Below are 16,061 nucleotides of genomic sequence, written 5' to 3'. Positions count from 1 at the left end.
AAGTTGGCATAGCCAAAGTCAAGAGAATGTACACCAGGCTTGACTTTCCAGAAATTACTTTTGGCTGGGTTTAACTGCATTCTCCAGGCTCAGGATGACCAGTCCATTTGCAGGATTTGCTCTGCAACATCAGCTTGCCCAGACTCTGCTCGGTGATTCACAAATGGAGAAGACAATGGATATTGTGCCAAGCTTCCTTTCAAACAGCCAAAAGTGCAACGGCATGAGAGAAAAAAAGAAAAAAACAGAGACTATATTCACCAATTAGAGCAGAAGCAGTGTCCCACCATCTTGCCCTCCACTCTTATTAATTTTGTACATTGAGAGGCAATCCTGGGCCTAAAGCTTCCGTCTCTCAGTTCCTGATGCCATTTGACTCCAGCCTGGACTCCCCCAGATCACACTGCCTGCTTTCCACGTGGGGCTGGGGATGCTCAGCCTGGAAAGAGGAGACCCTGGGGAGGCCTCACTGCAGCTCTGCAGGACTGCAAGGGTGCCACAAGAAAGATTGGGACAGGGTGTTCCACAGGGCCTGTGGCAACAGGACAAGGGGGGGACGGCTTTCAGCTGCAGGAGGCTGATTGAAGTTGGATCTGAGGAAGCTGCTCTCTTCCACTGAGGGTGCTGAGGCACTGGCCCAGGCTGTGGATGCTCCATCCTTGGGAACAGGGCTCTGAGCACCATGGTCTGGGGGAACGTTGCTAAGCATGGAACCAAAGGCTCTCTAGCTCAGTGGTCATGTCACAATCCATGTCCCATCTGGAACTGCCAGCAGCCAGCAAGCAGCACAACACAGCCGTTGGCCCTGGGCTCAGCACACGCTGCACGCTGCTCCTGCTGCTCCTGTCACCCTTCTTGTTCCTGCCCCCGAGACCTCATCTCATCAGTCTCAAAAGCTGCCTAAGGCCTGGATTGTGTCATCCATCCCTGCAGGATGCTCACATTTGTCCTGAGGAAGGTACGGTGCCATTCCATGGAGGTGGATCCCCCCAGCTGCCCGGGTGTGGGCTGGAGTTCTGGGGGGATGGGGTGGGACAGGGACCCCACTCTGAGGTTTTGCTACCTCTGCAGGCTGTTGCAGGTAGAGAAGACAAGATGGAGGTGGACAGACAGACTGATAGAGAGGAGAAGATGGAAGTGGAGGGAGAAAAGAGAGGAGAGGAAGAGATGGAGGTGGGCACCATAATGGATACGGAGGAGGAGATGGAGGTGGATGGAGAACAGACTGGAGAGGAAGAGATGGAGGTTGATGAGGATGAGGAGATGGACGTGGAAATGGAAGAGTACACCCAGGAGATGGACATTGATGAGGAAGATGAAGAGGAGGCCATGGTCCTGGGATGAAGAGCAATGCCAGCAGCAGGACAGGCATGTGGTCCCCACAGGCACAGTGGGTTCCCTGCAGCCAGGCTGGGGCGGGATTGGGCTGGCTGGTCCCTGCTCAGGAACGTGGTACCCAGTGCCTTGGGTTCTGCTGGCCATGCCCAGCCTGTCCTGTTCTTGCTTTGGGCCACACAAGCCCCATGGCAGTGCCTGGGGCCCAGCCCCCAGACCCAGCCAGCCTCAGCTCTGGCAGCAGAGTCCCAGTGTGCCAGCCTGGGGACACACGGAAGAGCCCTCTGTGCCTGACTGGAGTGACCATGGCACCTGCTTTTCTTCCCGGACTTATGGAGATCCTGGACTGAAATGGCACCTTTTTGTACATAGTTTTTAGAGTTTGTTCTTCTTTTTGGCATATAGGTTTTAGGGCTTCGTTTTGTCTTCTGTAAATACATTTCAAATATTGTTGTTAGATATGTTCTTAGGTATACACATTCTATAAATTGTTGTTATTACAAATATTCTTACAAAAGTAAATGTGTTCTGTGTTTTCATTGCTGTTCTTACGTAAATAAACAACCTTGGGTTTTCACACCCCAGTTCTCTTTCCATTTGCTTCTGGCACAGGCAGTATTGGCCAAGTTGTGTTTTCCACTTGCTCCCGGTTCCCAGGGCTGGAGGTTCATGGGGGAGCTGGCACAGCCACCCCAGCAGTGGTCGCCCCACTCAGAGGGTTCCGCTGACAGAGGTCACTGTCTCCTTGCTGTCTCTCTGGACACACTGGGGAGCTGCAGGGGCGAATCCCAGCCTGCCCTGTCCAATGGGATCCCATGTTGGGACTCAATGTCCCAGCCCGGGTGAGCACTGGTTGTGGCCCTGGGCTCAGCATGGCAGGCCTGGTGCTCACAGCAGTGCAGACTTCAAGCTGGCCATGCACAGCTCCGTGTTTCTCCCAAAAATATCACTGCTGCAGCACCTGGGGTTCCCCAGTGCTGGGCTTTTTATCCCCACTGCATGGAGGATCACATGGCAGGGCAAAGGATGGGATCCCATGTGGCCTCCAACCTGCCCTGATCCAGGCTGGGCACAGCCTGATGAAGGATGAGCACATCTCGCAGGGATATGGAAACCTCCCCTGAACACCCAGTTCAGGCAGAGCCTGAGCTCTTTTGTGGCTCTGGGCAGGAAGATGCTCAGGATCTCCCAGAGAGGCTCAGCGGGCAGTAGGATTGTGCCTGCATCTCGCTCTGGACATGCCAGTGGCTCAAGTGACAGCTGTGGGAATGATTTATAATGCACCGAGAGGGGCCACAGTCCTGCAAGGCTCTTACATCAGGAGCAAAGAGCAGCCTGCAGGCTGGGGAAGGCTGGAGCTGTAGCACTGTGTGCTCATCCCTCACCTTCATGGGGAGCTGCCCCCAGACTTGCTGTGTATCACTTTGATGATTCTCCTGTTGGGTGTATTTTGGAGCAGCTGTTATCTGTGGCTTTTTATGGTGATCCTGTGGAAAGCAGCCATTTACCTGCTGTGATGAACTCAAAACTAATACTAACTCTTCATTCCCTTTGGTTTTATTTGGGGTTTTTTTAGTCTCTTTGTTTGATTGGTTTGCATGGGTTCGTTTGTTTCTAGGTTTTGTCTGTTTTGGTTTGAGTCTTTTGTTTGCTTTTTCATAAGACACAGGTGAAGTTGGCATAGCCAAAGTCAAGAGAATGTACACCAGGCTTGACTTTCCAGAAATTACTTTTGGCTGGGTTTAACTGCATTCTCCAGGCTCAGGATGACCAGTCCATTTGCAGGATTTGCTCTGCAACATCAGCTTGCCCAGACTCTGCTCGGTGATTCACAAATGGAGAAGACAATGGATATTGTGCCAAGCTTCCTTTCAAACAGCCAAAACTGCAACGGCATGAGAGAAAAAAAGAAAAAAACAGAGACTATATTCACCAATTAGAGCAGAAGCAGTGTCCCACCATCTTGCCCTCCACTCTTATTAATTTTGTACATTGAGAGGCAATCCTGGGCCTGAAGCTTCCGTCTCTCAGTTCCTGATGCCATTTGACTCCAGCCTGGACTCCCCCTGATCACACTGCCTGCTTTCCACGTGGGGCTGGGGATGCTCAGCCTGGAAAGAGGAGACTCTGGGGAGGCCTCACTGCAGCTCTGCAGGACTGCAAGGGTGCCACAAGAAAGATTGGGACAGGGTGTTCCACAGGGCCTGTGGCAACAGGACAAGGGGGGGACGGCTTTCAGCTGCAGGAGGCTGATTGAAGTTGGATCTGAGGAAGCTGCTCTCTTCCACTGAGGGTGCTGAGGCACTGGCCCAGGCTGTGGATGCTCCATCCTTGGGAACAGGGCTCTGAGCACCATGGTCTGGGGGAACGTTGCTAAGCATGGAACCAAAGGCTCTCTAGCTCAGTGGTCATGTCACAATCCATGTCCCATCTGGAACTGCCAGCAGCCAGCAAGCAGCACAACACAGCCGTTGGCCCTGGGCTCAGCACACGCTGCACGCTGCTCCTGCTGCTCCTGTCACCCTTCTTGTTCCTGCCCCCGAGACCTCATCTCATCAGTCTCAAAAGCTGCCTAAGGCCTGGATTGTGTCATCCATCCCTGCAGGATGCTCACATTTGTCCTGAGGAAGGTACGGTGCCATTCCATGGAGGTGGATCCCCCCAGCTGCCCGGGTGTGGGCTGGAGTTCTGGGGGGATGGGGTGGGACAGGGACCCCACTCTGAGGTTTTGCTACCTCTGCAGGCTGTTGCAGGTAGAGAAGACAAGATGGAGGTGGACAGACAGACTGATAGAGAGGAGAAGATGGAAGTGGAGGGAGAAAAGAGAGGAGAGGAAGAGATGGAGGTGGGCACCATAATGGATACGGAGGAGGAGATGGAGGTGGATGGAGAACACACTGGAGAGGAAGAGATGGAGGTTGATGAGGATGAGGAGATGGACGTGGAAATGGAAGAGTACACCCAGGAGATGGACATTGATGAGGAAGATGAAGAGGAGGCCATGGTCCTGGGATGAAGAGCAATGCCAGCAGCAGGACAGGCATGTGGTCCCCACAGGCACAGTGGGTTCCCTGCAGCCAGGCTGGGGCGGGATTGGGCTGGCTGGTCCCTGCTCAGGAACGTGGTACCCAGTGCCTTGGGTTCTGCTGGCCATGCCCAGCCTGTCCTGTTCTTGCTTTGGGCCACACAAGCCCCGTGGCAGTGCCTGGGGCACAGCCCCCAGACCCAGCCAGCCTCAGCTCTGGCAGCAGAGTCCCAGTGTGCCAGCCTGGGGACACACGGAAGAGCCCTCTGTGCCTGACTGGAGTGACCATGGCACCTGCTTTTCTTCCCGGACTTATGGAGATCCTGGACTGAAATGGCACCTTTTTGTACATAGTTTTTAGAGTTTGTTCTTCTTTTTGGCATATAGGTTTTAGGGCTTCGTTTTGTCTTCTGTAAATACATTTCAAATATTGTTGTTAGATATGTTCTTAGGTATATACCTTCTATAAATTGTTGTTATTACAAATATTCTTACAAAAGTAAATGTGTTCTGTGTTTTCATTGCTGTTCTTACGTAAATAAACAACCTTGGGTTTTCACACCCCAGTTCTCTTTCCATTTGCTTCTGGCACAGGCAGTATTGGCCAAGTTGTGTTTTCCACTTGCTCCCGGTTCCCAGGGCTGGAGGTTCATGGGGGAGCTGGCACAGCCACCCCAGCAGTGGTCGCCCCACTCAGAGGGTTCCGCTGACAGAGGTCACTGTCTCCTTGCTGTCTCTCTGGACACACTGGGGAGCTGCAGGGGCGAATCCCAGCCTGCCCTGTCCCATGGGATCCCATGTTGGGACTCAATGTCCCAGCCCGGGTGAGCACTGGTTGTGGCCCTGGGCTCAGCATGGCAGGCCTGGTGCTCACAGCAGTGCAGACTTCAAGCTGGCCATGCACAGCTCCGTGTTTCTCCCAAAAATATCACTGCTGCAGCACCTGGGGTTCCCCAGTGCTGGGCTTTTTATCCCCACTGCATGGAGGATCACATGGCAGGGCAAAGGATGGGATCCCATGTGGCCTCCAACCTGCCCTGATCCAGGCTGGGCACAGCCTGATGAAGGATGAGCACATCTCGCAGGGATATGGAAACCTCCCCTGAAAACCCAGTTCAGGCAGAGCCTGAGCTCTTTTGTGGCTCTGGGCAGGAAGATGCTCAGGATCTCCCAGAGAGGCTCAGCGGGCAGTAGGATTGTGCCTGCATCTCGCTCTGGACATGCCAGTGGCTCAAGTGACAGCTGTGGGAATGATTTATAATGCACCGAGAGGGGCCACAGTCCTGCAAGGCTCTTACATCAGGAGCAAAGAGCAGCCTGCAGGGTGGGGAAGGCTGGAGCTGTAGCACTGTGTGCTCATCCCTCACCTTCATGGGGAGCTGCCCCCAGACTTGCTATGTATCACTTTGATGATTCTCCTGTTGGGTGTATTTTGGAGCAGCTGTTATCTGTGGCTTTTTATGGTGATCCTGTGGAAAGCAGCCATTTACCTGCTGTGATGAACTCAAAACTAATACTAACTCTTCATTCCCTTTGGTTTTATTTGGGGTTTTTTTAGTCTCTTTGTTTGATTGGTTTGCATGGGTTCGTTTGTTTCTAGGTTTTGTCTGTTTTGGTTTGAGTCTTTTGTTTGCTTTTTCATAAGAATCAGGTGAAGTTGGCATAGCCAAAGTCAAGAGAATGTACACCAGGCTTGACTTTCCAGAAATTACTTTTGGCTGGGTTTAACTGCATTCTCCAGGCTCAGGATGACCAGTCCATTTGCAGGATTTGCTCTGCAACATCAGCTTGCCCAGACTCTGCTCGGTGATTCACAAATGGAGAAGACAATGGATATTGTGCCAAGCTTCCTTTCAAACAGCCAAAAGTGCAACGGCATGAGAGAAAAAAAGAAAAAAACAGAGACTATATTCACCAATTAGAGCAGAAGCAGTGTCCCACCATCTTGCCCTCCACTCTTATTAATTTTGTACATTGAGAGGCAATCCTGGGCCTGAAGCTTCCGTCTCTCAGTTCCTGATGCCATTTGACTCCAGCCTGGACTCCCCCAGATCACACTGCCTGCTTTCCACGTGGGGCTGGGGATGCTCAGCCTGGAAAGAGGAGACTCTGGGGAGGCCTCACTGCAGCTCTGCAGGACTGCAAGGGTGCCACAAGAAAGATTGGGACAGGGTGTTCCACAGGGCCTGTGGCAACAGGACAAGGGGGGGACGGCTTTCAGCTGCAGGAGGCTGATTGAAGTTGGATCTGAGGAAGCTGCTCTCTTCCACTGAGGGTGCTGAGGCACTGGCCCAGGCTGTGGATGCTCCATCCTTGGGAACAGGGCTCTGAGCACCATGGTCTGGGGGAACGTTGCTAAGCATGGAACCAAAGGCTCTCTAGCTCAGTGGTCATGTCACAATCCATGTCCCATCTGGAACTGCCAGCAGCCAGCAAGCAGCACAACACAGCCGTTGGCCCTGGGCTCAGCACACGCTGCACGCTGCTCCTGCTGCTCCTGTCACCCTTCTTGTTCCTGCCCCCGAGACCTCATCTCATCAGTCTCAAAAGCTGCCTAAGGCCTGGATTGTGTCATCCATCCCTGCAGGATGCTCACATTTGTCCTGAGGAAGGTACGGTGCCATTCCATGGAGGTGGATCCCCCCAGCTGCCCGGGTGTGGGCTGGAGTTCTGGGGGGATGGGGTGGGACAGGGACCCCACTCTGAGGTTTTGCTACCTCTGCAGGCTGTTGCAGGTAGAGAAGACAAGATGGAGGTGGACAGACAGACTGATAGAGAGGAGAAGATGGAAGTGGAGGGAGAAAAGAGAGGAGAGGAAGAGATGGAGGTGGGCACCATAATGGATACGGAGGAGGAGATGGAGGTGGATGGAGAACAGACTGGAGAGGAAGAGATGGAGGTTGATGAGGATGAGGAGATGGACGTGGAAATGGAAGAGTACACCCAGGAGATGGACATTGATGAGGAAGATGAAGAGGAGGCCATGGTCCTGGGATGAAGAGCAATGCCAGCAGCAGGACAGGCATGTGGTCCCCACAGGCACAGTGGGTTCCCTGCAGCCAGGCTGGGGCGGGATTGGGCTGGCTGGTCCCTGCTCAGGAACGTGGTACCCAGTGCCTTGGGTTCTGCTGGCCATGCCCAGCCTGTCCTGTTCTTGCTTTGGGCCACACAAGCCCCATGGCAGTGCCTGGGGCACAGCCCCCAGACCCAGCCAGCCTCAGCTCTGGCAGCAGAGTCCCAGTGTGCCAGCCTGGGGACACACGGAAGAGCCCTCTGTGCCTGACTGGAGTGACCATGGCACCTGCTTTTCTTCCCGGACTTATGGAGATCCTGGACTGAAATGGCACCCTTTTGTACATAGTTTTTAGAGTTTGTTCTTCTTTTTGGCATATAGGTTTTAGGGCTTCGTTTTGTCTTCTGTAAATACATTTCAAATATTGTTGTTAGATATGTTCTTAGGTATATACCTTCTATAAATTGTTGTTATTACAAATATTCTTACAAAAGTAAATGTGTTCTGTGTTTTCATTGCTGTTCTTATGTAAATAAACAACCTTGGGTTTTCACACCCCAGTTCTCTTTCCATTTGCTTCTGGCACAGGCAGTATTGGCCAAGTTGTGTTTTCCACTTGCTCCCGGTTCCCAGGGCTGGAGGTTCATGGGGGAGCTGGCACAGCCACCCCAGCAGTGGTCGCCCCACTCAGAGGGTTCCGCTGACAGAGGTCACTGTCTCCTTGCTGTCTCTCTGGACACACTGGGGAGCTGCAGGGGCGAATCCCAGCGTGCCCTGTCCCATGGGATCCCATGTTGGGACTCAATGTCCCAGCCCGGGTGAGCACTGGTTGTGGCCCTGGGCTCAGCATGGCAGGCCTGGTGCTCACAGCAGTGCAGACTTCAAGCTGGCCATGCACAGCTCCGTGTTTCTCCCAAAAATATCACTGCTGCAGCACCTGGGGTTCCCCAGTGCTGGGCTTTTTATCCCCACTGCATGGAGGATCACATGGCAGGGCAAAGGATGGGATCCCATGTGGCCTCCAACCTGCCCTGATCCAGGCTGGGCACAGCCTGATGAAGGATGAGCACATCTCGCAGGGATATGGAAACCTCCCCTGAAAACCCAGTTCAGGCAGAGCCTGAGCTCTTTTGTGGCTCTGGGCAGGAAGATGCTCAGGATCTCCCAGAGAGGCTCAGCGGGCAGTAGGATTGTGCCTGCATCTCGCTCTGGACATGCCAGTGGCTCAAGTGACAGCTGTGGGAATGATTTATAATGCACCGAGAGGGGCCACAGTCCTGCAAGGCTCTTACATCAGGAGCAAAGAGCAGCCTGCAGGGTGGGGAAGGCTGGAGCTGTAGCACTGTGTGCTCATCCCTCACCTTCATGGGGAGCTGCCCCCAGACTTGCTATGTATCACTTTGATGGTTCTCCTGTGGGGTGTATTTTGGAGCAGCTGTTATCTGTGGCTTTTTATGGTGATCCTGTGGAAAGCAGCCATTTACCTGCTGTGATGAACTCAAAACTAATACTAACTCTTCATTCCCTTTGGTTTTATTTGGGGTTTTTTTAGTCTCTTTGTTTGATTGGTTTGCATGGGTTCGTTTGTTTCTAGGTTTTGTCTGTTTTGGTTTGAGTCTTTTGTTTGCTTTTTCATAAGACACAGGTGAAGTTGGCATAGCCAAAGTCAAGAGAATGTACACCAGGCTTGACTTTCCAGAAATTACTTTTGGCTGGGTTTAACTGCATTCTCCAGGCTCAGGATGACCAGTCCATTTGCAGGATTTGCTCTGCAACATCAGCTTGCCCAGACTCTGCTCGGTGATTCACAAATGGAGAAGACAATGGATATTGTGCCAAGCTTCCTTTCAAACAGCCAAAAGTGCAACGGCATGAGAGAAAAAAAGAAAAAAACAGAGACTATATTCACCAATTAGAGCAGAAGCAGTGTCCCACCATCTTGCCCTCCACTCTTATTAATTTTGTACATTGAGAGGCAATCCTGGGCCTGAAGCTTCCGTCTCTCAGTTCCTGATGCCATTTGACTCCAGCCTGGACTCCCCCAGATCACACTGCCTGCTTTCCACGTGGGGCTGGGGATGCTCAGCCTGGAAAGAGGAGACTCTGGGGAGGCCTCACTGCAGCTCTGCAGGACTGCAAGGGTGCCACAAGAAAGATTGGGACAGGGTGTTCCACAGGGCCTGTGGCAACAGGACAAGGGGGGGACGGCTTTCAGCTGCAGGAGGCTGATTGAAGTTGGATCTGAGGAAGCTGCTCTCTTCCACTGAGGGTGCTGAGGCACTGGCCCAGGCTGTGGATGCTCCATCCTTGGGAACAGGGCTCTGAGCACCATGGTCTGGGGGAACGTTGCTAAGCATGGAACCAAAGGCTCTCTAGCTCAGTGGTCATGTCACAATCCATGTCCCATCTGGAACTGCCAGCAGCCAGCAAGCAGCACAACACAGCCGTTGGCCCTGGGCTCAGCACACGCTGCACGCTGCTCCTGCTGCTCCTGTCACCCTTCTTGTTCCTGCCCCCGAGACCTCATCTCATCAGTCTCAAAAGCTGCCTAAGGCCTGGATTGTGTCATCCATCCCTGCAGGATGCTCACATTTGTCCTGAGGAAGGTACGGTGCCATTCCATGGAGGTGGATCCCCCCAGCTGCCCGGGTGTGGGCTGGAGTTCTGGGGGGATGGGGTGGGACAGGGACCCCACTCTGAGGTTTTGCTACCTCTGCAGGCTGTTGCAGGTAGAGAAGACAAGATGGAGGTGGACAGACAGACTGATAGAGAGGAGAAGATGGAAGTGGAGGGAGAAAAGAGAGGAGAGGAAGAGATGGAGGTGGGCACCATAATGGATACGGAGGAGGAGATGGAGGTGGATGGAGAACAGACTGGAGAGGAAGAGATGGAGGTTGATGAGGATGAGGAGATGGACGTGGAAATGGAAGAGTACACCCAGGAGATGGACATTGATGAGGAAGATGAAGAGGAGGCCATGGTCCTGGGATGAAGAGCAATGCCAGCAGCAGGACAGGCATGTGGTCCCCACAGGCACAGTGGGTTCCCTGCAGCCAGGCTGGGGCGGGATTGGGCTGGCTGGTCCCTGCTCAGGAACGTGGTACCCAGTGCCTTGGGTTCTGCTGGCCATGCCCAGCCTGTCCTGTTCTTGCTTTGGGCCACACAAGCCCCATGGCAGTGCCTGGGGCACAGCCCCCAGACCCAGCCAGCCTCAGCTCTGGCAGCAGAGTCCCAGTGTGCCAGCCTGGGGACACACGGAAGAGCCCTCTGTGCCTGACTGGAGTGACCATGGCACCTGCTTTTCTTCCCGGACTTATGGAGATCCTGGACTGAAATGGCACCTTTTTGTACATAGTTTTTAGAGTTTGTTCTTCTTTTTGGCATATAGGTTTTAGGGCTTCGTTTTGTCTTCTGTAAATACATTTCAAATATTGTTGTTAGATATGTTCTTAGGTATATACCTTCTATAAATTGTTGTTATTACAAATATTCTTACAAAAGTAAATGTGTTCTGTGTTTTCATTGCTGTTCTTATGTAAATAAACAACCTTGGGTTTTCACACCCCAGTTCTCTTTCCATTTGCTTCTGGCACAGGCAGTATTGGCCAAGTTGTGTTTTCCACTTGCTCCCGGTTCCCAGGGCTGGAGGTTCATGGGGGAGCTGGCACAGCCACCCCAGCAGTGGTCGCCCCACTCAGAGGGTTCCGCTGACAGAGGTCACTGTCTCCTTGCTGTCTCTCTGGACACACTGGGGAGCTGCAGGGGCGAATCCCAGCCTGCCCTGTCCCATGGGATCCCATGTTGGGACTCAATGTCCCAGCCCGGGTGAGCACTGCTTGTGGCCCTGGGCTCAGCATGGCAGGCCTGGTGCTCACAGCAGTGCAGACTTCAAGCTGGCCATGCACAGCTCCGTGTTTCTCCCAAAAATATCACTGCTGCAGCACCTGGGGTTCCCCAGTGCTGGGCTTTTTATCCCCACTGCATGGAGGATCACATGGCAGGGCAAAGGATGGGATCCCATGTGGCCTCCAACCTGCCCTGATCCAGGCTGGGCACAGCCTGATGAAGGATGAGCACATCTCGCAGGGATATGGAAACCTCCCCTGAAAACCCAGTTCAGGCAGAGCCTGAGCTCTTTTGTGGCTCTGGGCAGGAAGATGCTCAGGATCTCCCAGAGAGGCTCAGCGGGCAGTAGGATTGTGCCTGCATCTCGCTCTGGACATGCCAGTGGCTCAAGTGACAGCTGTGGGAATGATTTATAATGCACCGAGAGGGGCCACAGTCCTGCAAGGCTCTTACATCAGGAGCAAAGAGCAGCCTGCAGGGTGGGGAAGGCTGGAGCTGTAGCACTGTGTGCTCATCCCTCACCTTCATGGGGAGCTGCCCCCAGACTTGCTATGTATCACTTTGATGGTTCTCCTGTTGGGTGTATTTTGGAGCAGCTGTTATCTGTGGCTTTTTATGGTGATCCTGTGGAAAGCAGCCATTTACCTGCTGTGATGAACTCAAAACTAATACTAACTCTTCATTCCCTTTGGTTTTATTTGGGGTTTTTTTAGTCTCTTTGTTTGATTGGTTTGCATGGGTTCGTTTGTTTCTAGGTTTTGTCTCTTTTGGTTTGAGTCTTTTGTTTGCTTTTTCATAAGACTCAGGTGAAGTTGGCATAGCCAAAGTCAAGAGAATGTACACCAGGCTTGACTTTCCAGAAATTACTTTTGGCTGGGTTTAACTGCATTCTCCAGGCTCAGGATGACCAGTCCATTTGCAGGATTTGCTCTGCAACATCAGCTTGCCCAGACTCTGCTCGGTGATTCACAAATGGAGAAGACAATGGATATTGTGCCAAGCTTCCTTTCAAACAGCCAAAACTGCAACGGCATGAGAGAAAAAAAGAAAAAAACAGAGACTATATTCACCAATTAGAGCAGAAGCAGTGTCCCACCATCTTGCCCTCCACTCTTATTAATTTTGTACATTGAGAGGCAATCCTGGGCTTGAAACTTCCGTCTCTAAGTTCCTGATGCCATTTGACTCCAGCCTGGACTCCCCCAGATCACACTGCCTGCTTTCCACGTGGGGCTGGGGATGCTCAGCCTGGAAAGAGGAGACCCTGGGGAGGCCTCACTGCAGCTCTGCAGGACTGCAAGGGTGCCTCAAGAAAGATTGGGACAGGGTGTTCCACAGGGCCTTTGGCAACAGGACAAGGGGGGGACGGCTTTCAGCTGCAGGAGGCTGATTGAAGTTGGATCTGAGGAAGCTGCTCTCTTCCACTGAGGGTGCTGAGGCACTGGCCCAGGCTGTGGATGCTCCATCCTTGGGAACAGGGCTCTGAGCACCATGGTCTGGGGGAACGTTGCTAAGCATGGAACCAAAGGCTCTCTAGCTCAGTGGTCATGTCACAATCCATGTCCCATCTGGAACTGCCAGCAGCCAGCAAGCAGCACAACACAGCCGTTGGCCCTGGGCTCAGCACACGCTGCACGCTGCTCCTGCTGCTCCTGTCACCCTTCTTGTTCCTGCCCCCGAGACCTCATCTCATCAGTCTCAAAAGCTGCCTAAGGCCTGGATTGTGTCATCCATCCCTGCAGGATGCTCACATTTGTCCTGAGGAAGGTACGGTGCCATTCCATGGAGGTGGATCCCCCCAGCTGCCCGGGTGTGGGCTGGAGTTCTGGGGGGATGGGGTGGGACAGGGACCCCACTCTGAGGTTTTGCTACCTCTGCAGGCTGTTGCAGGTAGAGAAGACAAGATGGAGGTGGACAGACAGACTGATAGAGAGGAGAAGATGGAAGTGGAGGGAGAAAAGAGAGGAGAGGAAGAGATGGAGGTGGGCACCATAATGGATACGGAGGAGGAGATGGAGGTGGATGGAGAACAGACTGGAGAGGAAGAGATGGAGGTTGATGAGGATGAGGAGATGGACGTGGAAATGGAAGAGTACACCGAGGAGATGGACATTGATGAGGAAGATGAAGAGGAGGCCATGGTCCTGGGATGAAGAGCAATGCCAGCAGCAGGACAGGCATGTGGTCCCCACAGGCACAGTGGGTTCCCTGCAGCCAGGCTGGGGCGGGATTGGGCTGGCTGGTCCCTGCTCAGGAACGTGGTACCCAGTGCCTTGGGTTCTGCTGGCCATGCCCAGCCTGTCCTGTTCTTGCTTTGGGCCACACAAGCCCCATGGCAGTGCCTGGGGCCCAGCCCCCAGACCCAGCCAGCCTCAGCTCTGGCAGCAGAGTCCCAGTGTGCCAGCCTGGGGACACACGGAAGAGCCCTCTGTGCCTGACTGGAGTGACCATGGCACCTGCTTTTCTTCCCGGACTTATGGAGATCCTGGACTGAAATGGCACCTTTTTGTACATAGTTTTTAGAGTTTGTTCTTCTTTTTGGCATATAGGTTTTAGGGCTTCGTTTTGTCTTCTGTAAATACATTTCAAATATTGTTGTTAGATATGTTCTTAGGTATATACCTTCTATAAATTGTTGTTATTACAAATATTCTTACACAAGTAAATGTGTTCTGTGTTTTCATTGCTGTTCTTACGTAAATAAACAACCTTGGGTTTTCACACCCCAGTTCTCTTTCCATTTGCTTCTGGCACAGGCAGTATTGGCCAAGTTGTGTTTTCCACTTGCTCCCGGTTCCCAGGGCTGGAGGTTCATGGGGGAGCTGGCACAGCCACCCCAGCAGTGGTCGCCCCACTCAGAGGGTTCCGCTGACAGAGGTCACTGTCTCCTTGCTGTCTCTCTGGACACACTGGGGAGCTGCAGGGGCGAATCCCAGCCTGCCCTGTCCCATGGGATCCCATGTTGGGACTCAATGTCCCAGCCCGGGTGAGCACTGCTTGTGGCCCTGGGCTCAGCATGGCAGGCCTGGTGCTCACAGCAGTGCAGACTTCAAGCTGGCCATGCACAGCTCCGTGTTTCTCCCAAAAATATCACTGCTGCAGCACCTGGGGTTCCCCAGTGCTGGGCTTTTTATCCCCACTGCATGGAGGATCACATGGCAGGGCAAAGGATGGGATCCCATGTGGCCTCCAACCTGCCCTGATCCAGGCTGGGCACAGCCTGATGAAGGATGAGCACATCTCGCAGGGATATGGAAACCTCCCCTGAAAACCCAGTTCAGGCAGAGCCTGAGCTCTTTTGTGGCTCTGGGCAGGAAGATGCTCAGGATCTCCCAGAGAGGCTCAGCGGGCAGTAGGATTGTGCCTGCATCTCGCTCTGGACATGCCAGTGGCTCAAGTGACAGCTGTGGGAATGATTTATAATGCACCGAGAGGGGCCACAGTCCTGCAAGGCTCTTACATCAGGAGCAAAGAGCAGCCTGCAGGGTGGGGAAGGCTGGAGCTCTACCACTCTGTGCTCATCCCTCACCTTAATGGGGAGCTGCCCCCAGACTTGCTATGTATCACTTTGATGGTTCTCCTGTTGGGTGTATTTTGGAGCAGCTGTTATCTGTGGCTTTTTATGGTGATCCTGTGGAAAGCAGCCATTTACCTGCTGTGATGAACTCAAAACTAATACTAACTCTTCATTCCCTTTGGTTTTATTTGGGGTTTTTTTAGTCTCTTTGTTTGATTGGTTTGCATGGGTTCGTTTGTTTCTAGGTTTTGTCTCTTTTGGTTTGAGTCTTTTGTTTGCTTTTTCATAAGACACAGGTGAAGTTGGCATAGCCAAAGTCAAGAGAATGTACACCAGGCTTGACTTTCCAGAAATTACTTTTGGCTGGGTTTAACTGCATTCTCCAGGCTCAGGATGACCAGTCCATTTGCAGGATTTGCTCTGCAACATCAGCTTGCCCAGACTCTGCTCGGTGATTCACAAATGGAGAAGACAATGGATATTGTGCCAAGCTTCCTTTCAAACAGCCAAAACTGCAACGGCATGAGAGAAAAAAAGATAAAAACAGAGACTATATTCACCAATTAGAGCAGAAGCAGTGTCCCACCATCTTGCCCTCCACTCTTATTAATTTTGTACATTGAGAGGCAATCCTGGGCCTGAAACTTCCGTCTCTAAGTTCCTGATGCCATTTGACTCCAGCCTGGACTCCCCCAGATCACACTGCCTGCTTTCCACGTGGGGCTGGGGATGCTCAGCCTGGAAAGAGGAGACCCTGGGGAGGCCTCACTGCAGCTCTGCAGGACTGCAAGGGTGCCTCAAGAAAGATTGGGACAGGGTGTTCCACAGGGCCTTTGGCAACAGGACAAGGGGGGGACGGCTTTCAGCTGCAGGAGGCTGATTGAAGTTGGATCTGAGGAAGCTGCTCTCTTCCACTGAGGGTGCTGAGGCACTGGCCCAGGCTGTGGATGCTCCATCCTTGGGAACAGGGCTCTGAGCACCATGGTCTGGGGGAACGTTGCTAAGCATGGAACCAAAGGCTCTCTAGCTCAGTGGTCATGTCACAATCCATGTCCCATCTGGAACTGCCAGCAGCCAGCAAGCAGCACAACACAGCCGTTGGCCCTGCGCTCAGCACACGCTGCACGCTGCTCCTGCTGCTCCTGTCACCCTTCTTGTTCCTGCCCCCGAGACCTCATCTCATCAGTCTCAAAAGCTGCCTAAGGCCTGGATTGTGTCATCCATCCCTGCAGGATGCTCACATTTGTCCTGAGGAAGGTACGGTGCCATTCCATGGAGGTGGATCCCCCCAGCTGCCCGGGTGTGGGCTGGAGTTCTGGGGGGAT

The sequence above is a fragment of the Lonchura striata genome, chromosome 21 (genome assembly GCF_046129695.1).
Source record: "Lonchura striata isolate bLonStr1 chromosome 21, bLonStr1.mat, whole genome shotgun sequence".
NCBI classification, from domain to species: Eukaryota; Metazoa; Chordata; class Aves; order Passeriformes; family Estrildidae; genus Lonchura; species Lonchura striata.
The sequence above is the reverse complement of the archived record's forward strand: the minus strand, read 5'-3'. Positions refer to the sequence as shown.